This window comes from Acomys minous (assembly GCF_964271855.1).
Source record: "Acomys minous genome assembly, chromosome: 11".
In the NCBI taxonomy this organism is placed as follows: Eukaryota; Metazoa; Chordata; class Mammalia; order Rodentia; family Muridae; genus Acomys; species Acomys minous.
Window position 1 is genome coordinate 115796122 of NC_140492.1, and position 27500 is coordinate 115823621.

A 27500-nucleotide genomic window follows, 5' to 3' on the forward strand; every position below is an offset into this window, starting at 1 on the left:
TACACCCCACATATGTATGTGTGTGTGTATATAAATATATAACATTTACATATACATATACACAGGGGATTAAACATATACATATACTATATATGTATATGTATATGTTTAATTCCCTAACCACCATTATTTAAAAATCTATTTTAAACATAATCGTATTTTCATAGTCATATAGAAAGCAAAAATGGTGGTAGATAAAAACATATTTAGATGTATAATCAATAGTTTGTTTCAAATTTAATAAGTTCTAGCTAGCCTAATATATAAATTATAGCATTTTTATGGTTAATTGGAGCTGTGAATATCAAAGTTTATGGTGAAACTTAATTTAGCCATCATTCCTCTGCAGAGACTTACATGGTATATAATATTGTATGTTGAAATCTTCCTATATGTGGTGAGTATTGATCATGTATTTTAAACCAGAGACTATCCCTTTAACTTATACCATTAAACATTGTTTTTATTTTTCCCATTAGTGTCAGAATTGAAAGGCTGGCTATAAGTTCTTTAATTACTCCAAAGATACAAATAGTAGAGAACCTTGCAGGGGAAAAAAAAAACCCCAAAACCAAATCCAGTCCAAAAAAGAAGAAAGTCCTCCCAGAAGAGAGCAAAACGAAAACAGATGCGGTGTCATCCCCCATTATGTCAGCTCATGCGTGCTTCTAGCTGGAGAACAGACGTTCAATCTGCTTCAAGTTATTGGTCACTTGGCTTCTTTATATTTCCATGCCCTACTTTGCATTCTGTTCACTACTCATTGCGTTACACAATCTACGTTCTGGGAGGGAAAAACTTAGTGTATGTTCTCACCAGGGTTTGAACTATGTGTAGCCGGGAGTACAACCTCTGTACAACCTCGATGTTTCAACTCTGCAACCAAACTTGGTTGTTTTGAAATCTGGGTCCACTTGCTCTTGGCTCAGGAGAATGTAAAAGCCCAACGCATGGGACGTTAAATGGCTTATAAAATATTCAAAAAGCTTCTTACACATCAAATAGCTCCTAAGACAGAACATTTTGATGAGTTTAGTGTAAATGAATCAGAAGCATATGGATTAAATTTACCTTAAAATACTCCTGGGTTTTAGAATTAAGGGAAAATGTGCTTGGCAAAACACATTTTGGGTTTTGCCTAACCCAGAACATTGGAAAAGTAGTTCAAGATGTTTGAGGAACCCAAAACATGGCTGGGTTCACCCATCCCTAATCCCCTGTGGTAATGGTAAAGGACAGGCAGGGGCAGGTTTTAGGTGCATAAATCTAGTTCAGGTTTGATCATGGTCACCTCAGACTATTGGAGAACTTGCAAGCGACTTACCTCATCTAAATCAAATTCGTGTTGTGAACTTTTTTTTTATAGTTTCTGTGTGAATGTGTGTTTCACAGGAAGGGTGTAGCCCTGTGTAATCATAGCCCTTTGATGAGCAAACTCACCAAGAACAGACATCAGAAGACTCTGTCTACCTAGAGCATATTATGGGATATTTGCCACCATGTATGCTTGAATTAACTTAGAAGATTGTCAACCGCTGAAATGAAAAAAAAAAAGTGCTAAAGTAGACTCAGAATTTCACAAAATTAAGTATACAAAATAATTTAAAAGGGTATCAGCATGACTCTTGTTCTTAACAGAAGAAGTGATTAGCATTTCTGAGTACATATCATGAGCAATATAACTATCTGAGTATATTAGTATATGTAATTAGAAAAACAAAAGCCTACTCATTGATGACTTGGAGAATTGCCACTGATAGTTACATAATTTCCAGTTAAATTATGACTTATTTCTTCCTTGTAAATAAATATGAAGAAGAAATCATATATATTATATATGTATGTGTGCATGTGTGTAATTTTTCTTTCTATAGGAAATCAACTAAGAAGTAACATAGATCATTGACTTATTTATAGTATATTCAATACTTGCAAGTTCTAAAAATTTTAAATTAAAACATTAAGTACTCATGATAAAAATAATAACCTGCATTAGGATGGGATAGTAGAGAAAGATTCCAAAGTATAAGCTACATGATTTCTTTTTTACTTTTATATACAATTATCAAATTGATAAATGAATATTAACTTACTATGTCAAGTTTGGAGTTTAAAAGGTGCTTTCAACAAGACAAAATTATGATATAAAAATACCCTAGTAAATTAGTAATGTAAGATATAGTTTTATACTTTGATGCAGTTGCTAGTTATTTTTAATTCTACACAATCAGACCACATATATTTTGACTAATCCATGGTTTCACTAATTGATTTGCTTAAATAGCACATTAGAGAAAAGTAATGTTGGCTTCAAAATAAATTAATCTCTTCATGAAATTGTAGGTGCAAACACAGTTCAAGTCTCACTGGGAGTGAGCAAGTGTTTATTTTGAGGAAAATCAGTTGCCATGACCTTAGAGCATGCATTCAGGTTGCTGAGAATAACATGTTCCAACATGGAAGTCATTTCATGAACACTTCATATCTACTAAACACAGGAAAAGTCATAAATCATGGCATGACAAGAGCACACAGCGGTGGAGAGAGCAGGTAGGTGAATTAAAGTAAATCGGGGAAAAGTCTGATCATGGTTTTAGAGGTTACCTGATTACGTTCTTGGCCTTTGAGTTGGAGAAAATCAGTGGTGTTTTAACACATCCCATGTATTTTGCATGGTGATTGAAGAGCTGTTAAGTCAAGAACAGAGATGGCAACGAAACATTATCAAGGAGCCTAACTGTCCAGGACAACTTAGCTTTGGACACAAAATACCTTCCATGTGGCTATTTCTTGTCAGTATTATTTTCTAGCCACAAATTTCTGAGGTAGCAGAGTCATGAGTTTAAGACCAGCATGTGCTATCTAGTAAGATGCTGTTGGGATGCAGAAGAAGATGGAAAAAAAAGAGAAAGAGTTGGCAGGATACCACATAATGGAGTGCACACAGAGAGATACGGAATAAGAAACAAAGGGTGAAAAAGAATGAATTTGGGGCAACTGTTAGAAAGGAGGTGTCTCTCCTAAGTGTCTCATCTGCTTCTGCTAGTCAACTTTCAGAATTAATAGTCTCCCTTTCCTTATTTTCCATGCAAACCTTCCTACATCTTTGTAATGGACTCCTTTTCTTGGATCTGAAAGAATAAAGTGTTTCTGCTTCCCAAACTAACATTTATCCTTAATTTTCCCATGTAACTCTTAGCATTATTTTTAATTCTGAGAAATCTCAAATGATAAAACTGTAACAATATCACTTAGTTGACTGTTATTAATTTGAAAAAAATATATCTCTTTATTTCCTTCCAGCACAGAGTCTGGCTAAATTGTTGATATCAAAACTTTGAAGGGATATTAATATGAAATGTGAAACTAGGAACACGCATGTGCACTAAGGAAGGGAGTACTTCCCATGCCAGACAAGAGCCTCATCCCCAAAAGTGTCATCAACAGAACAAAACAGCAACGGTTGACTCTGTTTCAGACACTATGTCTTCATGTCGTGGTGTCATTGACATGGCATGCACTAACTACAAAAGCAGACAACCACCCAAGCCTCAGGCTGGCGTCTGTACCTCAGTGGTCATTTTCAGTTGACCATGCACACCTTATAACAATGGTGCTAGCTTCAGACCCTGAGAGAGACATAGACTACACAACTGTATGTTTTTGAAAATACTGTAACCACCCTTTCAAAGGCTTAGTTTTGGCATAGGATTATTGAACCACAGATAAAGAAGAGTTGTACAATGAGAATTTTATGATGCCAAAGAAAGAAATTGGAGACAGTAGTAGAAGGTGAAAAGACCTTTTATGTTTTAGGGTTGCCGGGATTAATACTGTAAAAATGACCATTTTACCAAAGTCAATCTACAAATGCAGTGTGATTTCCCCCATGAAATTATTTACAAAAATTGAAAAATTGGCTCAAAATTCATATAGAAACATAAAAGATTCAGAATAGCTACAACAAAATTGAACAATAAAAACACTACTGGAGCTATCCCCGTTCCAGCATTCAAGTCACACCGCAATACCGCAGGACTGAACATAGTGGTACTCTTATAAAAAAAAAAAAAAAAAAAAGAATTGTTAAGAGCCAGAGTCAGAGAATACTCCAGAAAAATAATACCTTTGGCACATGAATTGCCTGTTACTTCAGGAACTCACAGGTACTGTCGTTGTCAACCGAAAACCTTCACAAGACCAAGCCAGTCAGCATCCAACACAGAGAAAGGAGCGGGCCATGAGGCCCATACATGCATCATGAGCTATTAGCCATGTTCTCTGCTAGGAGAGAGACATGGTTTACTTTAGAAGTGTGGCCTTATGGGAGATTTTTCAAACTCGTGTGGACAGCCCCAACCAGTATACATATGGGCAGCACCAGTCAGGTTGAGTAGGAGATAGAATGAGACAGAGGAGGAGGGAGGAGGAGGGAGGAGGAGGGAGGAGGAGGAGGAGGGAGGAGGAGGAGGGAAGAGGGAGGAGGAGGGAGGAGGAGGGAGGAGGAGGAGGAGGGAGGAGGAGGAGGAGGAGGAGGAGGGAGGAGGAGGAGGAGGAGGAGGAAGAAGACATGGAGTTGGTAGTGGGGTGAAGAGGTTTTGGAAGAATTGGTGATTTACACACACATTGAATTTTTATATAAAGTTACCAAAGAATAAATATTTTTTAAAAACTTAAGAGCATGGAACTGCAAATAAATAAATAATGGCAGTAGGTCAAGCAGAACTGAATGTCTGAATTCACATTTAAAAAAAAATCTTTACCATATAGAACATCACTACCCACATGACATTTGAGGAAAGAAAATCTTGATTTCCTCGACACAGAAATTGGTGTAGAGTGGAAAAGGCACAAAAGGGTTGGTATTAATTGTGAAATATGAGACAAACCATTAAAAGGATATGGGTTTGCTTAATAATAAAGGTCCATATTAAATAAAATATTCTTGAAATGCTTTGGGTTTCTTTTATGTATAAGCCCACAATAAAACATTAGGAGTATATATTTTTTCATTTCAGAGGAGAATTTTTTAATTAAGTAGTCCTACAAAGGACATTTGGATCCCCATATTTACTCTAACTACAGAGTACTTGAACAGTCGTGGACAACAGCAAACATTGTATCTCACAGAGAGGCTTTGCAGCAATTGCTAAGCAAAGTGGCCAAAGCTTAGAGGTGCTGAGATATTTGCCTCAGGTTACTGGACGTAGGAAGGAGACCGAGAAAAATGCTCTTCAACGGCTTCCCATGTTCAAACTGGTGAAGTTAAACACAAAATCCAATGGAATTCCATGGACTTGCCCTACAAGCTTTTAAAAGATAATAATCTCTAAACAAATAAATAACATTTGGAAATACAAAAATATGCCACACTCTACATTCTCGAGAAAAATATCCGTTGGCTTCGTTCCTGTTTCTTATTAGTGTCATCTAATATATGAACATTTTAACAGTACTTACCGAAGGGTGATTAGGGAATATGTAAGTGAGCCCGCAGGAGGATTTACTGCAATCTCACTTCAAACAGAACAGAGTATGTTGGGCCTGGAGGGAAAGCTAAGGGACTATTGAACTAGCATAACAGAAACAATATGTACCCATATTAGCATAAAGAACTTTGGATAAAATATGGCATAATTTCAGGCTGGTTTCAGCTGCTCGGTGGAACCTCCAGTACTCATGCCTACTTGGCACTGAAACTTGCTTTCTTATGTGCCTTGGTCATTCTTGATAAACGGTATCTCAGGCAGCAGAGATTCCCTCATCCAACAGACAACATTAGTGGTACCAAAACATTGTTGACAGTTGTAATACAATTTGTAGAGATCCCCTCGGGAATCTTGAGCATTTTCTTTTTGTTTCTAGAAGCAGATTCACATGGTAGTTTTTCAGGTAAATCTGAAGCCAAATGAGAAGTTAGTTTTAATGGGGAAGGAACATGTCCCAGGAAAAAGGATTACTTCAAAGCCAGACAATGCATGCAGAGATGGAGCTGTGTTTAGTATACAGGACTGAGAAAAGTTACCTGATTTTAAAAATATGGCAGCAATTAGGTCTCTTGTTGTAGTATCCATAGTGGCAATAATGTAATTTATAAATTATTCAAAAGTATGCAGTGTGGAGTTATCTAAGTGTAAGATAATTGAAGAGAACAGGAAACGTCTTTTCCTGCTATAATTTCCTGCTATACCATGGACAGCTAGCTGATGTCCTAGGGCTGATTTTGAGATTGTTAGTTTCACTTACCATACATCTTTAACTCTGAGGTAACAGTCTTCCCAGTTATTCTGTTAAAGTGCAGAAACAGCGTCAAGGCATGGCATGCAGCAGACAGTTGTAAAGTGCCTGTTAAATGTCTACAGCTAATGTTATATGCGAAGAGGTAAGGCAGATCACCAAGGCTGGTAAATATGGCAGTGTAGACCGAAGTACGTTTCTCTGTAATTATCTTCCTTCAAAATGCACACACAATTAATATTCATTTCGTTATTTTTCAAATAGAGAAAAACCATTCGTGATAATGTTTTTTTAATTGACAAAAATCCTTCAAAAGGCATCTTCAAATATAGTGAATCATTTTGACTTTGATTAAATTTTTAAAAAATTTTCCCTCTTTTATCCAATCATGCTGTTTTTGACCTGTTGCTTCACAGAGTGTAATTTTAAATAAGACACCCCTTGATACCTGTGATTAAGGTTTGTATTCCACATGACAAGTCTAAGCCTGAGACTCGAAAGTCTGCCCTGAGACTTTATACTGCTCCATAATATCCAGGAGTGTGGCCTTCATACAATTGCCTTCAGTCTGTCACAGTTGCATCTCCCATGTCCAACGGGCAGAGCAAGTCTCTGAGATGTGAAATCGGAACAGGCACTGCACCTCCTGACTAAAAGCAGAACAAAAGTTAATGGGAACCCCGCATCGGATGGGGTCCATTGGGTCTGGGAAAAAACAGCTCACACAAGCTAAGAGCACTTTCTGCTCCTCCAGAGCACCTGAGTTCTCAGCACATACTTTGGGCAGTTCGCAGGTCTTGTAACTTCAACTCAGAGGCATCCAAAGCCCTAGTCTGACCTCTGCAGGCACCTGCACACACTCAGCATGAGCACACGTGGTCTCATATACACACGTAAACTTAAAAATGAACTAACATGTTAACTTTCTGCCGTGAGACCGCAGGATCTCATGAGGCTATCCCATTGCTCAGTGATTTATAGGAAGTTTGAATTGCTTGGTGAAAGAAATATCTTTTCATTCGGGGGTACAGCTACTCATGAGCCTGTGTTCCTGTATTTAACTGCGTACCCATGTTCTGGTACATAACCATAATTAAACTCAGTATTGTCATTCAGCTGGACCTAAGTGAAATAATTTTCTTGGTCTGCCATTGGTGTCCTGCCTAAAGTGAATAGATACTTGTTTTCCCCTGGCAGAAAAACAACATCATACAAGTAGTTGGACTTGTGCATGCTTTGTCACCCAGTAAAAGAATATTTTGTTGAGAAATACCAAAATTAGAAGGATTTATAATTAAGTTTCACATAATATCGAAGAACAAGCAAAAAAGTATTTGATGTAACGCTGTCTACCCATCAAATGTAATCTGAAATTCTGTGCCTATCTCATTCACCCAGGGTTCACCTGTGTTACTTGATATACCTTAAATACCTCCAGAATTCACTTACATGTGGTGTAACTTTAGAAAAACACTTTCTCTTCAGCTAGTCTCCACTGTACTGCCAAGTGTTTACTAGTCTTTACTGCCAAGGGGGCTCAGTTATTTTCTTCAGAAATGGCTCCTCATGTTTAAATGAAGTTACAATGCTTTGCAGAAGTCATTCCCTCCGTGAGGAAAGTCAAAGTCCTTCATTGAAAACTACAACCAGTGACTGTTCACACAGCGAAAGGGCAAATGCATGGATCCCGGGCCAAGCAAGTCATAGTTGTTGTTTATACATCATAATGACAGGCTTCTAAGGTTTAGAGGACTTGCTAAAATTTCTTTAAAAAGACAGATAATGTTTACCATGCCAGTATGTGGGGGTCTTTGCCGGATAAGGTTGAGGTCTGACATCTCTGGATGGCCGTTTGTACTCAGTCTATGATGGTGGACTCCCCCCTTTCTCAGCAGGGTTCTTGCCCCACCTTGTTAGGGTCACACATCCCTCAGGGAAGATTACAGAACCGACCCTTTCCTGATATGAAAACTTGTTTAGCAAACTCCCGCATTCCATTAAGGAGATCCTAGCCTCCAGCAAATGACCTTTAATCGTACGTAGAAGATATTTACTCTCCAATAGGATAGTTTACTACTGTTTTCCTTCTTGTGATAGGACCCTATGTTACTGCATGTAAGTGAGGTACTGTGCCACTTTATGTAGATTAAGTATCCTGACAGCTTTAGCCCTATTGAATCGGACACATTCACCCACAAACCCACTCCACACTGAGCAAGGTTTACAAATAAAGGCGGGCTAGTGCACTCACTTGTTCTCTGGTGCTCACCATAGCTGTCTGAGACTCCATTTATTCTGGGGAAGAATCACCGTTGGATTTCCAGGGCTTCCACTGCAGGTCACTGCAGTCAAGACAGCAATGGCGGCACTGCTCCATCACCTCCAGCTCAGTGCTGACCACCAGTGAAGAGCCCTGGACTTGAGTCTCACCGAACCTGCCCTCTGACTGGACTGATTTTGGCTTTCTGTTCGTTCTGTCTGCTGCGCTTACCACAGCACAAAGGGCTGTAACACGTTTTGTATCATCATGGGTTTGTGGGCCTCCAGAGTCTCCATGGCCATCTGATACTGGCAAAAGAGCTAACCAGTAACAACTTCCCTCTCCCCTACTGGCCTTCCCCCCACCCCCGTCCCCACCAAGACCGGAAACGTGGCCTCACTGGACCGCACTCCCATAAGACTCTGAACCTGGGTTCAGGCTTCGCTTTGAGCACACTAAGATGCCCCTGAGTAAGAAATGGGACCTTAGGAGCTTTGATCTCACGGTCCATCTGTTCTTGTTCAGAGCAAGCAGTGCCTGGAACAACCCAAGCAGACATGGAGCTCAGGCCGCATGCCTGATGCTGAACAAAAAGTATGTGTTTAGATGTTTATTTCCTTTACATAGGCTTAGTAAAATGAAATAGTACCTGAGTCACTGATACACTGACATTCAAGCTATTTCTGTTTTTTTTACTTATTCAAAATTAAAGATTGCTCTAGGTTATAGTTTCAAGTTTAGATACATCACAGGTAATGTGGGGTCTTCTTCAGTGATGCCTTCAACATGGCTTATTTTCTCTCTATCCACCCGAGAGTTCCCAGTTTTAAACTGGCATTATCTCTGAACCAGTGCTGGGATGTTACTATGGATTTCTCTATATTCCCTTAAATTGGTCTTTCCATACTATAAATTTTGCTAATACCAAATTCTTGGAATTACTTCAAATTTCAACTTTTTATGATTTCTTTTTATTCACAGGGTAAAGACAACTTCTAACACAGATGGTATAATTCAGCATGACCAGGTGCCACTGAATCTATCTCTGTCTTCTCTTGCTTTTACTCTGCAAGGCAGGCACAGCAGCCAGCTCTTGTTTGTTGGGTGGGTTTTTTCTTTCTCTTCTTTTTTTCTTTCTTTCTTTCTTTCTTCCTTTCTTGAGACAGGATCCTGCTAAAGAGCAAGGATAGATCAAATTTAAAATCCTTCTGTATCCTATCAAGACCTAGAATTACAGGCATATTTCACCATGACCGGACCACATTGTATATTCTATTTAGACCCCCTAGGCATGCTATCTGCTGCTCTATCTCAGAGCCACAGGCATGTTCTTTCTTTCCAGTTCTCCTTTACAGTTTTCTAAATGTTGCATCTGATCTCAATGACTATTCTTCCCTGGGCATCGTCCTCTCAGTTGGGTCAGTTTCTAGTGTTTGACGTACATTACATACATCAACCCATTCCCATCACCTTCCAAGAAGGAATACTGTTTATAGTTATCATCTGCTGCATTTGGGGGCTTGTGTCTATTTTATTTGACTTATTCTAAATTTCGATGAAGATGTCTTTGGTGGTGTTGGTGTCAGTCACAAGTACAGGATGCCTCTCATCAAAATACAAGAAAAGGAAGGAGAAAGGGAGGCAGTTAAAGGAGCTGTGAAACATTCACTCATTTGCCTAGGATGCATTATTTTGTTTTGTTTTTTCATCTCTTGGGGTATATATGTTCATTTTAAATAAGCCAATGAAATAAAAAAATCAGAATATATATTAAGCATCAGCCCAAAACAAAAACAAAAGCAAACCAAGCAACAAACAAACAAAAAACCAAAAAGCTATTCCTCTGGCTTCCTTTTTTCAATATTAAATAAGGCCAAGTTAACAAGCCTAAAATCACATTTGCAAGCAGAACATTTTTTGTCATATAGACATTGATTACCCCAAGTTTAATCTCAAAGTTAATGAGTAGACATGTATAACTTTATTATTAAGCCTTCCTTGTAGCCTTAAAGATACTCCAGTGAGCAAGAAAGAAGGCTCCATGATTAAGAGTCCTGGCTGCTCTTACAGTTGATAAGGATTTGATTCCCAGCACCCACACGGCACTCACAACCAACAGTAACCCCAGTCTCAGGGAATCTGATGCCACCTTCCGGCCTCCACTGCATCATGCACACACATAGTGCACAGAAATACGTGCAGGCAAAACACCCATACACATAACAACTAATTGATCAATCAAAAGAAAATATTTGAGACAAAACATTATGAGCCCAGACATAAAGGTAAGAATATAATTATTCTGCACAGAACATAACAAATTGAAGGGAATCAGAAACATTTTCTTCCTTTACTTAAAAGTCAATGTAATCTGAGAGACTCTGAAGACCTTAACACAGCACAAAACATATTCAGTGGCAGAATAATTAAGGTTTTCCATTGTTGGTTATGTAAAATATGCTTAAATATCCTACAATGAAATAGGATATAGTTGGTTCTTGTAGTTCTATAGTTAGGGGCAACTGGATTCATAGTACTTGATCACATATTGTAAGAAAATTCATAAGTTCATTGTTTTTAAATCCATTTAAAGTTTTGTTGGTTCCATTCTCATATTCTCAGACTCTTCCTTAATAGTTATAAATGATTATTATCCCAACTCCCTGCATACATTACCCAGGACTACACATTATCTGCTAGGTCTCTTTCTTTACTCCCCCGTAAACTACCCAACACCCTACTTGACTCTTCCAGCTGTCTAAGCCAAAACTGATCCTAGGTAGAGCCCAGTCTTTCCTCCAATATAGGTTCCCGAAAACCATACATGCCTTTCCTGAGACCCAAACAAACTGCTTTGCTGACTAGGTGTCCATATTTCTCTGTCTTGGTCTGTTGAAGTATACCTACTTTCCTCAGGACCCTTTGAAGATCATGCCACACTGTATCCATGGCAACATCCACCTGACAGGGCCAGCCTCTGATTATAGACCTGACTCATCTTCAAGTTCACCTCTTCCATCTTCTAACTGGAGCCTCTCAAAAGACACAACTTGTGTGGCCAGTCCCACAAAGAGAACCCTCTCTGTCTCCTCACCACTTGTGGCCCTCCCATTATATATGGACCAGTTCTCTGCATTTGGACACTCTTAACCTGCCCATGCTAATTATTAAGAAGAGAACTACTTCCCTTAGTTCCAGGCCTCAGAGTCATTCCACAAACCAATCTGCCTGTAACTCCACCTGAAGTCATCAATCTGGTGGGCTAACAACTCATATCAAAACACATTTTTTAAAAACTAACTTCAAATGCCCAAGTTCCTACAGCAAGACAAAGGAGCAATATGAATTATGAAAAAAAAACAAAACAATACATCACCCACAATTATCCCGGTCCTGTGTTAATTGTTCTTGTGGAGAATAGCTTAGATCAGCTTCAAGATGTAGAATTCAAAAGAATAATTATAAACATGTTCAAGAAATTCAACAAATTAAAAGAACACACCAATAAACACCCCCAATGAACTTAAACAAGACAAGAATAAACTTAAGACGGGAATATAAGAAAGCACAAACAGCTGAATGAAATAATGACAATTCAGGATATGAAAACTGAATTCAATAAAGGGAAATATTGAATAAAGACAAACTTGAATGAAACTGGAAATGAAATATTCAATATGCCTAATAAAACTCAATGGAAAGCTTCACCAACAGAATGGATTGTGTAGAAGGCAGACTGTTTAGCATGTTAGCCAGCAGAATGGGTTGTGTAGAAGGCAGACTGTTTAGCATGTTAGCCAGCAGAATGGGTTATGTAGAAAGCAGACTGTCTAGCATGTTAGCCAGCAGAGTGGGTTGTGTAGAAGGCAGACTATCTGGCATGCTAAGCAAGACTGAAGAATGGGTCACTCAATAAAATAAAATGTATTTTTTAAATGCATGAATGATTTATGTGAGTACTTTGACACACCATGAAGTGTCCAAAGCTACCAATTAGGGACACAAAAGAAGAAAATTTCAGGTCAAAGGTATAGACCATATCTTCAATAAACTCATGAAGGAAACCTTCCCAAATCTGGGGAAAGTAACACTCATCCATGTACAAGAGGCAGACAGAACACAAGACAGGACAACATAAGAGTTCTTTGTCTTATATTAAAGTTAAACCCCTGAATTATCCATGTTACTTATCTTCTTTGGGTCTGTATATTGTAGTATGTTTATTCTGTATTAAGTGGCTAAAATCCACTTATAAGTGAGTACATGCCATGTGTGTCTTCCTCGGTCTGGGTTACCTCATGCAGATTGATATTTTCTAGTTTCATTCATTGGCCTGCAAATTTCATGATTTCCTTGTTTTTAATGGATAACTGGTATTCCATTGTGTAAATGTACCACAGTTTCTCTGTCCATGCTTTGGTTGAGGGACACCTAGGTTGTTTCCCAATTCTGACCCAAGGGAGGATGCTTAAGTCTCATTCAGAAGGTAGGAGAGGAAGTCCAGTAAGAAATAAGGGTGGAGATCAGACCTGGGGAGAGCAGGGGGGCAGAGCAGAAGGCCTAAGAGAAAAGCTGGAGACCTAAGTCAGAATAGGCCTCTGGGGGGATATGAGGGGGACTCTAGCTGAGACTCTTAGCAGCAGAGGCCATTGAGACTGAAGAGGACATCCTCTAACTAGACAAGACTGCTAGTGGAGTGAGGAGAACACCAACCCACCCACAAAAACTTTGATCCAAAGCTTACCCTGCATACAAGATGTGCAGGGATAAAGAGAGAACAGATAGAGCAGAAATAGAGGAAACGTCCAATCAATGCCTGCCCCAACCCCATGGAAGACAGCCAACTCCTGACTCTATTGAAGATACGGTTATGCTTGCAGACAGGAGCCTATCAGAGATGTCCTTTGAAAGGTTCCACCCAGAAGTGGTTTAAAACAGATGCTGAGACAGCCAAACATTGGGCAAGACATAGGAAGTCTAGTGGAAGGATAAAAGGACATAAAGATGACAAGAGCTCCACAAGAAGACCAACAGAGCACACTAACCAGGGCCCAGAGGAGCCGGGGTCTAAAGCACCAACCGAGGACTATGCATGGACTGGACCTAGGTCCTCTACCTAGATGTCACTCAGGATACATGTGAGTCCACTAGTAAGGGGAGTAAGGGATGCATCTGACACGCTCTCTTGTTGCTTGCTTTTTGATCACTTCCCTTTGATGGGACTGCCTTGCCAGGCCAAAGAGGAAGAGGATGAGCTCAGTCCCAATGGTATTTGATGAGCTGAAGTGGATAGGTCGTCTCCAAGCAACAGGGGAGGGAGGCTAGAACTGGGGGCAGATGGGGGAGGGGCTACAACCGAGATGTAAAGTGAATAAAAAATTAATTAATAAAAAATAGAAAAAAAGGGACTGGAAAGATACCGGTTAAGACCAGTTCCAGAAGACCCAGTTTAAACTCACGGCACCCATACGGCAGCTCACAAGTTGTTGTTCTAATTCCAGGGCGTCCAGCGCCCTCTTCTGTCTGCTGCAGGCATCAGGCACACACGCAGTGTGTAAACATGCATGCAAACAGAATATTCATGCCTGAAAATTTAAGTATGTTTTTAAAAGGATCTTAAATATACAGAATAAAGAATGGGTCTTGAAATCTGTAGATCCAAGTTACATACAGAGTCAGGCCCATCAGAATAAGAACTAATTTCTCAATGGAAACTTTAAAGGCCAGAAGAGTTTGGAGCAATGTGATGCAAGATTTGAAAGAACATAGATGCCAAACCCAGAGGACTTTACCTGGCATAATTTAAACATTCTAAAACAAACAAACGAACAAACAAAAAACAAAAAAAAATAAGCCAAAGGGATTTACAGCCACCAAACAAGCACTACAAAGAACACTGGGAAGACTGCTTCAGACTGAAAGGGATGATGAGTATACCCCTAAGATGTCAGAGAATAAAATAAATGATGCTTGGACAGTGGTTATACAAAGTCAAACTAATAAGGCAAACACCACAAAATCAACCAAATGACAGCAGCCGAAACACTTTTGAAAGATAATTGGATATTAGTAGCTTCAGTTTCCCTCATGAAACACAAAGTGTCAAGCCCACTGGACCCATCGTTTTGCTGCCTACAACAAACACATCTCACCTTCAAGACAGACATTACTTTAGAGTAAAAATGACGGAAAAAAATTTCCAAGCAAGTAGAACCAGGAAACAGGTAGATGTAGCTACTGTAAAATCTAAAATATATATATATATATATATATATATATATATATATATATATATATATGTATATATATATATTTGAAGTTCAACTAATCAAAACAGATAAAGAAGGCCACTTCATTCTAAACAAGGGAACAAGCTACCAAGACACTGAAATTCTAAATATGTGTACACCAAACATGGGCACGCTTAAATTCAAAGAATAAACTACAGTATGTATGAAGATACAGATTAGCCCTATTAACCCTAACATAATAATGCTAAGTGACCTCAACACCCCATTTTCACTAACTGACAGATTATATGGGGAAAATAAACAGAGAAACACTGGCAGTAATTGGCACCATATAGCAAAAGGATTTAACTGACATCTGAAGCATATTTTACCCTGACGTACATTCTTCTCAGCAGCACATGGGGGTTTCTGTAAAATAGATCACATGCTGTGACACAAAGAGAATTTCAACAAATTTTTAAAAATTGAAATAACTTCATGCATTCTATTAGACCACAGTAAAAAACTCTTAGGACCAAAAAAAAAGAAATCAAGAAAATGCACAAACTTGTGGATATTAAATCACATTATATTTAAATGGGCCATTAAAGGAACAATTAAGGAAGTTTTAAAATTCTTAGAATTAAAGAAAAATGAAAATATAACACACCAAAACCTCTGAGATTCAATGAAAGCAGTCCTAAGAGGGAAATTTATAATTCTAAGTGCCTACATTAAAAATAATTAGAAATGACACAGATGAATAATGTAAATAGATCTATTGCAAAAAAAAAGAAGAAGAAAGTGGGATTAAGAAAAGAGTTCAGAGGATCCACAGTTGAATTCTACCCAGCATTTAAATCACAACTACAATAAATGTTACTCAAAATGTTTAAAAAACTAGACAGGGAAATAAAACTCCCAGTCTCCCGGGAAGCAAACATTACTTTAGCACCAAAAATCAGATAATGACAAAGAAAAGGACAAGGGAGATAGATACAAATGTATCTCTTGTAAACATGGGTGCAAAAATGCTCAACAAAGTATATGCCACTCTTAGATGTATAAAGGACAGCTGACCTTACTGTAGTAAAACCCGTTCATCTGTGTACATTGTCATTGTGCTGAAAATAGTTATAAAATAGCATTAGCCTATACATACACCAACTGAGGCGTAGACAATGAAAATGCACTCTGAATATAATGGGATTCTATTCAGCTGTAATAAAATGAAATTTATAAAACTTTCAGGTAAATGGATGGGGATGAAACGAATTATACTGAGCGAGCTTGCTGTGGCAGAGAAAAACAACACACCACTGGACGTTCCCTCTCGTGTGTGGATTCTAGCTTCGGTTTTCTGATTGTGTATGTTGGAGCATGTACACAAGATAGAAAAGGAGAAGGGGTTGTGAAATTACATCTGGGCAAGAATTTGCAGTCAAGAATTTTCAGCAGCTGTAGATACCTGCCTTGACTACACATTAAAAAATGGTCCCAACAACAATCAAGCAGAGATGAAAGAAGGGCTCAAGGGTCCCAACTTCTCATTTCTAGACCACTCGTAGATTCAAAGAGAGAAGCTGTCCCTGCCTCCATCTGTCGGCCCACTGACGACCACACACGTCTCCTCTCCTGGTTCCTCTCCTCATCCACTTCCCCTGTCTGTTCTATTTCCCCTTCTGAGTGAGATTCAAACATCTTCCCTTAAGGTCCCCCCTTGTTACTTAGCTACTTTGGGTCTGTGAATTGTAGTATGGTTATTCTGTACCGCATGGCGAATATCCTCTTATAAGTGAGTACATACCATGTGTGTCTTTCTGGGTTTGAGTTACCTCACTCAGGATGATGATCATTTCTGGTTCCATCCATTTGCCTGCAAATTTCATAATTTCCTTTAAAAAATAGCTGATTAATATCCCATTGTGTAAATATACCACTGTTTCTTTATCTGTTCATCAGATGAGGGAAATCTGGGTTGTTTCCAAACTCTGACAATTATGAATAAAGCTGTTATGAACATAGTTGAGCAAATGTCCATCTTGTATGCTGGGGCATCTTTTAGGTATATTTCTGAGAGTGGTATACCTTGGTACATAGCTATTCCCAATTTTCTGGGAAAGCACCAGATTGATTTCCAAAGTGGTTGTACAATGTTTGCACTCCCACCAGCAGTGGAGGGGTGTTCCCTTCTCCACAACCTTTTCAGAATGTGGTGCTGTCACTTGAATTTTTGATCTTAGCCATTCTGAGGGGTGTATGATAGAATCTCAAAGCATCTTCCACAAATCGTGCTGCTCTAACTAGATGTCTTCATGAAGAAAAATGTAAATAGATGCATATTTATCACCCTGAACAAAACTCAAGTCCTAGTGGATCAAAGACCTCAACAAAAAACCAGAAATGCTGAATCTTTTAGAAAAGAAAGTGGGAAACAACCTTGAACTCATTGGCACAGCAGACAACTTCCTGAATAAAGCACCAACAACTCAGGCTCTAAGATCAACAATTAATAAATGGAACCTCATGAAACTGAAAAGCCTTTGTAAGGCAAAGGACGCTGTCAACAGATCAAAACAGCCCCGCCTATAAATTGAGAAAAGATCATCACCAACCCTACATCTGACAAAGGCCTAATATCCAGAATATATAAAGGACTCAGGAAATTAAACATCACTAAACCAAATAATCCAATTAAAAAATGGGGTACAGAGCTAAACCGAGAATTCTCAACAGAGGAATCTTGAATGGCCAAGAAGCACTTAAAGAAACACTCAAGGTCACTACTCATCAGAGAAATGCAAATTGAAAAAAAAAACAGAATATTTTAAAATGACTAGAATTGTTCCAAGTCAAAATGTTTTCGTATATAACAAAGAGCAAAAATTTCAGAAATCGAGGTATAAATATTGTTAACATGAGGGAAATTAATTATATGTGATGATGCCTGAGACCTATACTTTTAGATTCTTCCATGTGATTCTAGCTTATCAAGATAGATGCTCTTTATTATCTCCCACTAAGAAACTATCAACTGATCTTTCTGCATACTCGGTTGATGGTAACATACCTGTGGTTTTACTGAAACATGGCTCTCAGTGACCCAGTGTGAGAATGGAGAAAACTCAGAATGATCTCAGCTAATTCCTCAGGAAAAAAAAATTGTCGAAAAGTATTATAACCATACAACTCCATTTCCATACTCTGTGCTTATGGATGACCTACAAACTGTCAGAAATCCCAAGGGCAAAATGCAATACTCCGCAGGATATTTATCCCCAGGAATGGATGGAGCAGCAGAGGGATGGAGAGTGGGGTTAGGAGAACCAGGAGTCTTTGTGGCTTTGTGACCTGAGTAAATGCTGTGTGGGGACAGGAACAGGTAAACACATCTACTTTGTTCTGACGGTGTGAGGATTGGTGGTAGGTTTTTTTTACACTGTATTTTTCCTCATCTGTGATGTGATGTCGCTTGAATGCATCAGGAATTGGAATGCTTAAAAGTAGATTATAAAGTATTTATTTATGGTAAAGAATCATAATACATTTATACTAATCAACAATTTCCATTTTCAAAGATTAGTAGTTGGGTGATGTATAGACTGTTCAAGGTGCTGGCAAAAACCAGTGTCACTTTTGAAGCAGCTGCTTGACTCCCTCAAGATTCATGTGAAGGACATTAACTGTATTTTTGAGACCATATTGGATTTTCTCAAATCGAGTCATAGAAGATATTAGTACAGGTGCCATAAGAACAGTTCTCAGGCAGCCAATGGGTTTATAAGGCAGTGGATCTAAAGAAGGAAAACACAATTTTATGTAGGGTTTCTTATACTTAATATTACAGCAGAGAGCTTTACAGGTTTCCAAGTATGTCCTAGCTGCTGATTCCCAAACTCACTTAACCAAAAGGAAGTCGTTGTTTATTGATTATTGTAAGATTCTCCTTAAATGATTTAAGTATCACAATTAATTTCATTACTGTGATGGTTGATACTGGTTTTCATCTTGACTGCATATGGACTGTGGAGGCTCAGATCGAGGGTTTCCGGAAGCACAGTCTTGCTGAAGGAACATGCACACTCTCAGCTCCCCTGCTCTTGCTGCTGTGCCTACCGTGTGTTTCCGTGCTCCCTACCTGCCACAATGGAAAGCTCAGCCCTTTGGAACCATAAGCCCAAACAAGCTCTCTTCCATAAATTGCCTTTGTTGTGTTTGATCACAGCAACAGATGAGTAACAGAAAAGTGAGGCGCTGCTGTCAAGAACCTGATCATGTTGTGTTTTAGAGAAATCTTGAAGACTCTGAAACGCTGAATAACAACAACAACAACAAAAAAACCTTTGAAATCTGTAAGCAGAGCTTAGAGGGATGTTTGAGCAAGACCTTAGAAGATGGTAGTGATGAGGGCAGTTACTGTTAAAACAACTAGATGATATTACCTTAGCATCTTCCTTTCAGAGTTTTCTGTAATGACTACATAAATGAGGATATTTTAGCCACTACAGCTGTCATTCTTTTAAAATTCTGGGATATGGAAAAAGGCTTTGTTGGTAAAATGTTTGCCTTCAAGGATGAGGTCTTGAGTCTGATCCCTATTATGTCTACAGAAACTCAGAGATGGCAGTGTGCAGTTGTTATCCACTGCTTTGGAGAAGGAGACAGCCAAATCTTTGGGGGCGTGGCCTGCCATCATAGCCTATTTGGAAAGTGCTAAGCCAGTGAGAGACCTTGTCATAAGGAAATGTGTGTAGTACTTGAGGGAAGATATCCAAGGTTAACTTCTGATCTCACACATATATGCAAATATTTGCATATGCATCTGCATCCACATTAAGATAGGCATACACACAAATTCTGTAATATAGGACAACCTTGCAATAGTCATGCAATGAATAATTGAGAATAATTATAGTTGACTGGAGCAAGTTCTACCTAAATGTAAATATGAGGCTGAAGGACTATTGTTTTGCCCTGCTATTTTAAAGGAAACAATTGGCATCAATCATGGTTTTGTCCTTAAAAATCATAGTGACTAACATAGCAAATGTTTACTGTTAACATAGTTTCAGGCACTAAACGGTTCTTAGACTTATCAAGGAGAGATGAACCTGTTTTTGTTATGATCCCAAGTGTGGGATGGGGAACAGTTTTGTGAGAGAACAGGTGAGATTAATCCACTAGAAGACAAACCACCTCATGTGGGAGCTTGATTGTCCCCAGCTGAAAAGATCCATGAACAGACTCTGGGAGGAGATCTATAAATGAGCCCAGAACTGGAGGTGGGGCCTTTTGGAGACTTGAAATAGTTTTGGCTGTTCATTGCTCCACTTCAAGACACTCCTAGAGAGAACCACTCGAGGGAAGGCTTCAGGGCTCCAGGTTCCTGCTGAGGTTCCGGGTTCTGGTTACTCCAGGTTCCAGCAGAAGAAATCCTGCTGATTACACCAGGAGATTCATTCCTCGGAACTGATATCCTTATGGTATTGTTATCGTGTTCTTTAGTCCTTTTTTCCTATTGTTTTGGTTAGTCGGGTTATAAGTAACATACTCTCGGTTAATAAGTTTGTAATAAAATATATTTGCTAAGAAAATTGAGCCTACAGACTTACATCTTTTTTTCTCTGTGAGATTGAACCTTTTGGTGTATAAGCAATTCTCTTAAGTGGGGAAAAAAAGATTCAAGCTGGCTTAACTCAGTACTTTGGAGAAATTTGCATTTAAAAAATGAAATAAATTCCTGAAAAGGCAAAGGTGAATAACCAAACCAGTGGATGAATGCTGCACATGGTTCTAAAAATGATATTATTATTCCTAACCGACAAATGTAAACTCTTTGGAAATACTATTAGTCATAAAGTGATCATAAAGCCAATATGGCCGAGACGCTGATAGTCCCAGAGAGAACATTACAGTAAGCTCACTATTGCTTTGGCAAGAAGTCACTGGATTCTAGAAGGCACACAAATGATTTTTCTGACTTGGCAATGTGACAGATTTACTCAATAAAACATGGGCAGGCTGCAGTGTGAATTTGATTTTTCTTTCTCTATATGCTCCTTTCTCCATTTCATTTCCTTTTCCCTTCAGTTGCCAAATTCAGCCTCTGTTCACCAACGGCTGAAGCAGAATATCATTGACATATTGGAGCAAACAAATTAACTCGAGGACGCAGCACTGAGGCAGAAGAAAGACCAAGCTTGACCTAGGAAAAGAAGTCCATAAGGGAGGCTTGCTGAAAGATAGGTTGATTTGAGTGACTAGAATACTACTTTTTTTTTTTAATTATCTAGAGTTAACAATGCAATCTTACGATAACACTATAATGAGTGAAATGCGCTTGTAATGAAGCTGGACAATAAAGTTTATATCGCTATGCACCGGTAAACTAGCTATATGAGGTCATGGGCGGGGCCATCACTCTAGGAAGAGAAAAGAATAGACGTGGCTGAGAAGACTGTCAAGAGACCGGTCAGCGTCATGTGGGTGAAGTGAGATTAATGACTTCCCCAACTCAAGCTGCGGCTTTGATATGGAGAAATATTCTGCAAGGAGATTAGATGACGATCCCACCAGCAATGGAAGAGTGTTTCTTTTCTCCACATCCTCACGAGCATGTGCTGTCACTTGAGTTTTTTATTTTAGCCAATCTGAGGGGTGCAAAATGGAATCTCAGAGTCATTTTGCTTTGCATTTCCCTGATGACTAATGAAGCTGAGCATTTCTTTAAGTGTCTCTTGAGGTTGCTCTGTTAAGAATTCTCATTTGGGGCTGGAGAGATGGCTCAGCGGTTAAGAGCACTGTCTGCTCTTCCAGAGGTTCTGAGTTCAATTCCCAGCAACCACATGGTGGCTCACAACCATCTAAACCCTCTAATCCCCTCTTCTGGCATGCAGGTGTACATGTAGATAGAGCACTCATATACATAAAAATAAATTTAAAAAAGAGTTCTCTGTTTAGCTTTGTACCCATTTTTAAATCGGGTTATCTGGTTTATTGGTCTTTAATTTTCTGAGTTCTCTGAGTTCTTTATATTAGCCCCTTTTCAGACGTAGAGTTAGTAATGATTTTTCCCCAGTTTGTAGGCTGCCATTTTGTTCTGTTGACAGTGTCCTTTGCCTCACAGAAACTTTTCTTTGAGTGGTTTCTCTGCATGTATGTGCATCACCACGTGCATAAGTGGTGTCAGTGGATGCCAGAAGAAGACATCCGATTCCCTAAAGCGGGAGTAACAGAAGCCTATGAACCTCCATATGACTTCTGGGAACTAAACCAGGGCCTTCAAGCACTCATGGATGGACCCATTTTTATAGCCCCTTATGTTTCTTTCAAGTAGCAAATTACAGTTTTTTTTTAAAAGATGCATGTCAAAAGGAAATCCCGAGTCATATGACAATTTTTTATTTGACTAGAAGCAGTTTTTGTCACAAAATTTTCATAATACATATCGCAAGATAGTATCAGTAATAATAACTCTCAGGTGGGGAACTGTGAAATTTGGTAGACACTATTGATTTGATTTTAGGCAAAGAATACAGGACATCAACAGGCATTCAAAACTTTTCTTTGAAAGGTGATAATCCACTTAACCCTTTGAATTAAGCATGAAATGGTTTATTGTACAATTTCACATTTATAATGGCATCTCATGAAGTGGAGAGGATTTTCGTTTGCTCTGACCACCACAATAAAAGGGTAAACAGGGTGGCTAGCAGCAGCAACAACAAAAGACTATTAATTCTGGAGAGTAAAATGTGTTTTCAGATTGATTTGCCCTCTGATAGCCCTAGGGAAGGGGGCTCTCCAGGCTTCTATTCCTCTATTCCTATTTCTGGCAATTCTCAAGTCACAGCATGCCCACTCTAATTGTGTGTCGTACTGCTTGTCTGCATGTTAAGATGACATTAGACACGCTGGGTTAAAGATATATCCTGCTGTAATCTGATTTCTTGTTTTTCCTATCTTTTCCTTTTCTTATTTTGTTTTTAGGTGCTGGGGTTTGAACCCAGGATCATATGCATACTACTAAGCAAGGGTTCACAGCCTAACCTGATGTGACCTTTAACTCATTCTTCCTACAACAACCGTAGTCCCACATAAGACGGCATCCTAGGGTACTAAAGTTTAGACCTTCAACATATCAATCTAGTGGCAGGAAAGACAAAGACGCACCCCCTAATCCACCACAAAGGGCCATTTGAATAGCCACTGTGGTGGTTTGAATGAGAATGTCCCCCATAGGCTCTTATGTTTGAATACTTGGAGCCAAGTTACTGGAAATGTTTGGGGGAGGATTAAGAGGTGTGACCTTGTTGAAGAGGGTGTGTCAACTGGGGTACATACTCTTAAGCTTTTTAACTCCAAGGCCAGGCCTATTGTCTGTCTTTGTGTCTTTGTGTCTTTGTGTCTCTGTGTCTGTCTGTCTGTCTGTCTGTCTGTCTGTCTGTCTGTCTGTCTCTCTCTCTCTCTCTCTCTCTCTCTCTCTCTCTCTCTCTCTCTCTCTCTGTGTGTGTGTGTGTGTGTGTGTGTGTGTGTGTGGGATCAGGGTGTAAGCTCTCAGCTACTGCTGAGCACTATGCCCATCTGCTTCCCACCGTGATGATTACGGACTAATCCTCTGAAACTGTAAGCGATCCCTCAGTTTAATGCTTTTTCTAAGAGTTTCTTTGGTCATGTTTTTGCTTGACAGCTATGGAATAGTATCCAAGACAGCGACTAAAAGCAAACAAACAACAACAAAATAAATTTATAAGAACTAACACAACTAGATATACTATTATGCAAACAGGTATTTTTTCCACTTAGAATTTTATTATAAAGATTTATTTAGATTATTTAGCCTTTTATCCATGTGTTTAATTATTTACCATCATTTTGTATAATTTAAAAATATGAGTGAAGTAAAACAGCCAAATATCTTTCTACCCTTTACATTACACTTAACCCCTCAAAATTTCTTACCTATTCAGTTATTAAGAAAAGCGTTTTTACTAAGAAACACAGTTTTTCAGTAAACTCTATGATCTTCTAGCTCTTTCTGGTCCCTCTTCAGCAACGTACCCTGAGCCCCAGGTGTGGAGTGTTAAAGGAGACATGTTATAATTATATTATAGCCTCAAAAAAAAAAAATGAAAGAAGAAAAACTGAAATGCAATTATGTTATAATTTCACATTTGAAAAATTAAATCAGTAAAATAGTATAAAAACTTAGACCTTGCTCACCTGTTTGCATAAAAAGAAGAAATAGAAGTACTTTTTATGAAAGTATAGTCAGTCAGTAAATAAGATGGATTTTAAAGTGCTTCTACATATAGCCTAATGCTATCTCAAAGATTTGTTTCTGAGCTACTAGCATCCATATTTCCTGGATTATAAGGAAAACTACAACAGGTCATGGGTGTTTCTTGTATTAAAGAAGCATAAGACACCATCCAGCTTAACTCAGACTTAAAGCTATTCAATGCAAATAGGAAATCTGCCTTGAAATAAATACAAACATAAACACTTGATTGCTAACTTTTTGTTACTTCTCTATTGATGTAATATCAAGTTACCTTGTCCTAATGGGCTTAACTCTTTTTTAATATTATTTTATTCTTTATAAATGCATTTATATTACTATACATATCTAAAATAAACTACATACAGCAAGAAGAACCACAAAACAATCAGCAATTATATCAATGTTACATTCATAGTGTTTTGACCATTTTTTATTTGACAATCTCGGAGAAAACATCTTTCTTATCTTGGTGAGTCTAAAATTCTGAATGTAAATCAGTATCTATCATATCCTATCTCTATCAACCTAAAACATCTATCTAGGCCTAAAAACATCTTAACCCCTAAACAACTAAGCCTAATTGTAAAATTAAACTATCTGGTCTTCAGCCCCATCAAAGATTTAAGAAGGAATACAATTACAGAATATGGCATTTAAAGATGATTTTTAATATTTTAAAGATTCACTGACAATAAGACAAGTTAACTCCTGGCAACACCCAGCCTACCTCAGAGAAGATGATGAGCATCACAGAACCTCCTTATGGAGATGCCTTCAAATGTAGCAAACAAGCCACCAGGCTAAATGTCCTCATTTCTACCACAGACAAAATTCTGCCTAAAAATGGGCAAGCTTGGATGCAGGCAGAGTTGACAGCCAAACTCTGTCAAGACAGGGTAAGCAAGTCCTCAATAGTTCCTGTCTCACAAATATGTCTGTCAGATCTATTGGTTCAGAAGGCTGAAGATGGTGCTCCAATGCTATAGTTTTGGGTGACTGCTCAGGCAGCAAGCTGTCTCTGTCATCTTCTCATTTGGGAAGCTGCTAACCTGCACTTGCTTACTTGGGTTTAACATATATTATTAGGGTGTTTTGAACTTGATTTCAGGAAAAACAATTTAGACAGAATAAAAGGTGATTTGAGTCCTTGGCGTTCGAATGTTTTATAGTCTCTGGTTGCAACTCTGGGAGAGCTTCAGATGCAAATGTTAGAGTGTAGATTTTTTTTTTCTAATTTAAGACATCAAACCTTGTTCTCATTGCCAGCACTCTAAAAACTTTTCAAAATTTTCTAGAATATTTAAAACATTCTTGTAGAATTTTATTCTACCACTTAATTAGAATTTAATTATACATATCCCCATAGGACCCATGTCTGATGGTGTGTATATTTAACATGCAATGCAGACGCACACCCTACACCCCCTAACCACAACTTCTTCCACACAAAATAAACAACAATCCATTATGAAGCCTTTGTTTTTGCATGCCAACAGAGCTTTCCCCATCTGAAATCTAGGAGATGTCACAGAAGAGGCAGGAAATAATCTAGAAATATGATAACATCCATGACTACTTTTGAGGAAAAAAACCAGGGGATCCCAAGATCCCTGGGGGGGGCTGGGGGGGGAGGAAGAAGTCCTCTGTCCTCTTTTCATGCATGTATCCCTGAGACAACCAGCAGTGATGCACTGGGGACCTCTTCTCTTTCAGAGACACTGAAATGGCTTTGACTTTTTCCCTGTACAACGTTAGCCGGAGCAACCTCGCTAGCACCATCATGCTTGGCAGAGCTCATGAGACAGCACCTCACATAGAGTAGAGAGGAAAATTTCTTTCCAAGAGACCCACACCTACTTTCCTCAGGTATCTTCTCCAGCGCACTCACAAACTGATGGCTTGTCTACCCAGGAGATGGTGATAAAGGAAGTCAGCTCCTTTGTAACCAAGGAAACTTCAAACCCAGTTTCTCAAAAGTCAACTCGTCACCTTGTCTCACAAAGCATATTGGTTCATTGTTAATTGTTAAGTTTTTTCTTATGCATACACACAGGCATTGTCCTCTGTTGGGTTATGCTGTAGAAGTCTGTCCTGTTCAAGACAGCATCTTTACTTTGTTACCCAAAGAAGGAGCCATACACAAAACTGGGACCATTAACTTTCTATTATGGGATACAGAGGAGTACATGAGACTGCTTCCCTCCACAAGCATGTATAAACTACTGATATTTACTAGGTGAGAGGGTTCTTGAAGCCCTGCCCCTCAGCAAGATTCACAGATAGTTAACAAACACTGAGTGTGGGCTCACAAGGCCCTGATCCTCCCAGATTTACAGATAGTTAACAGTTACCATGGGTGATGGGCTTCCAAAGCCATGCCCCTTTCTAAAAATATATAATATGTATAAAAACATATAAACAACTATACATACTCAATATATATTTTATAAATAAATATATTTAATAATTTAAATATATGAAAATATTTTAACTTTATTAATTTAATTAAATTTCAGTAATTAAAATGTATCACTTGTTGCTGGAGTAGAGAGATTTTCCTTCTTCAGGGGCCTAGCCAGCCTTAAGTTTCCCACCCTTATTTGCAACCCTAACTGATACTGTTTCACCAAGCTAGATTTTTTTTCTGTTCCATCACTGGTAACCTATCTGAATTGAATAGATGTTCCTGATTCTCCTCACCTTGTTAGATGAATATATTATGTTTCTTTTGACTCCTCTTTGTTTCCAATGTATTTTTAATATCTTTCAAATGTGTATTTGATCTCTGGTTATTATTGGTGTCTTGTAAACATCAATTGTTCAGATGTATATTGTAACTTGGTTTGCATTATAGCACAAGGGAGTCCTTCAGAATAATTCATGGCTTAGAGGAGGTTAGGAGTATGAGAAGCTGAAATCATGATGTGTAACAGATTGATATATAAATTGGAAGGTTTGGAGGGAAGAATGGAAAGGAGGAAATAGTGTAAATAGTGTATTATAATCTCAAAGAACTGAAAACAAAATAAAAAGGGTAAAGACACACCAGTATGAGAGAATTAACATGAAGCAGTTTACAGTTCTCTGCTGGTAAAAGCTCTGTTACTCTGGAATACTCATGAATGTCCCCCCCTCTCTTTGTGTGTGTGTGTGTGTCTGTGTCCATGTCCATTTCCGTGTGTGTGTGTGTGTGTGTGTGTGTGTGTGTGTGTGTGTGTGTGTGTGGTGTTTGGGTGTATAATTGTATAATTATATATTTTTAATTTCAATATATGTGAAATGATACAAACTACATCACGGAACTCTCACTAATGAGCTGGTACAACTTTCGCAGTTTCTGAATCTGTTATTCTTTAAATTTGTGTGTCACAACACAAGGGAAGTACTAAGGGAGCACAGCACGAGGAAGGTTAGGCACTGCTTTAGGCTCACACTAGGACACTGACTCGAGCTGATCTGATTTCAATATGCATTATGCAAATGAGACCGA

At 38.5% G+C, this 27500-nt stretch overlaps 1 long non-coding RNA gene across 9 annotated transcripts in view; it reads right to left on the reverse strand.

The window, feature by feature from the left end:
• LOC311608746 overlaps positions 1 to 27500 on the reverse strand; it is a 136787-nt gene that overhangs the window by 18342 nt on the left and 90945 nt on the right. For 6 of the 9 annotated variants that reach the window (XR_014783127.1, XR_014783128.1, XR_014783129.1 and 3 more), the window contains one exon: positions 9178 to 9670. The exons of 1 other annotated variant lie outside the window; for it this stretch is intronic. This is a non-coding gene — a long non-coding RNA (uncharacterized lncRNA). Of the gene's footprint in view, positions 1 to 9177; positions 9671 to 16544; positions 16623 to 27500 lie in introns of those variants that run through there. 2 more of the 9 variants (XR_014783126.1, XR_014783133.1) reach the window with 2 other exon arrangements.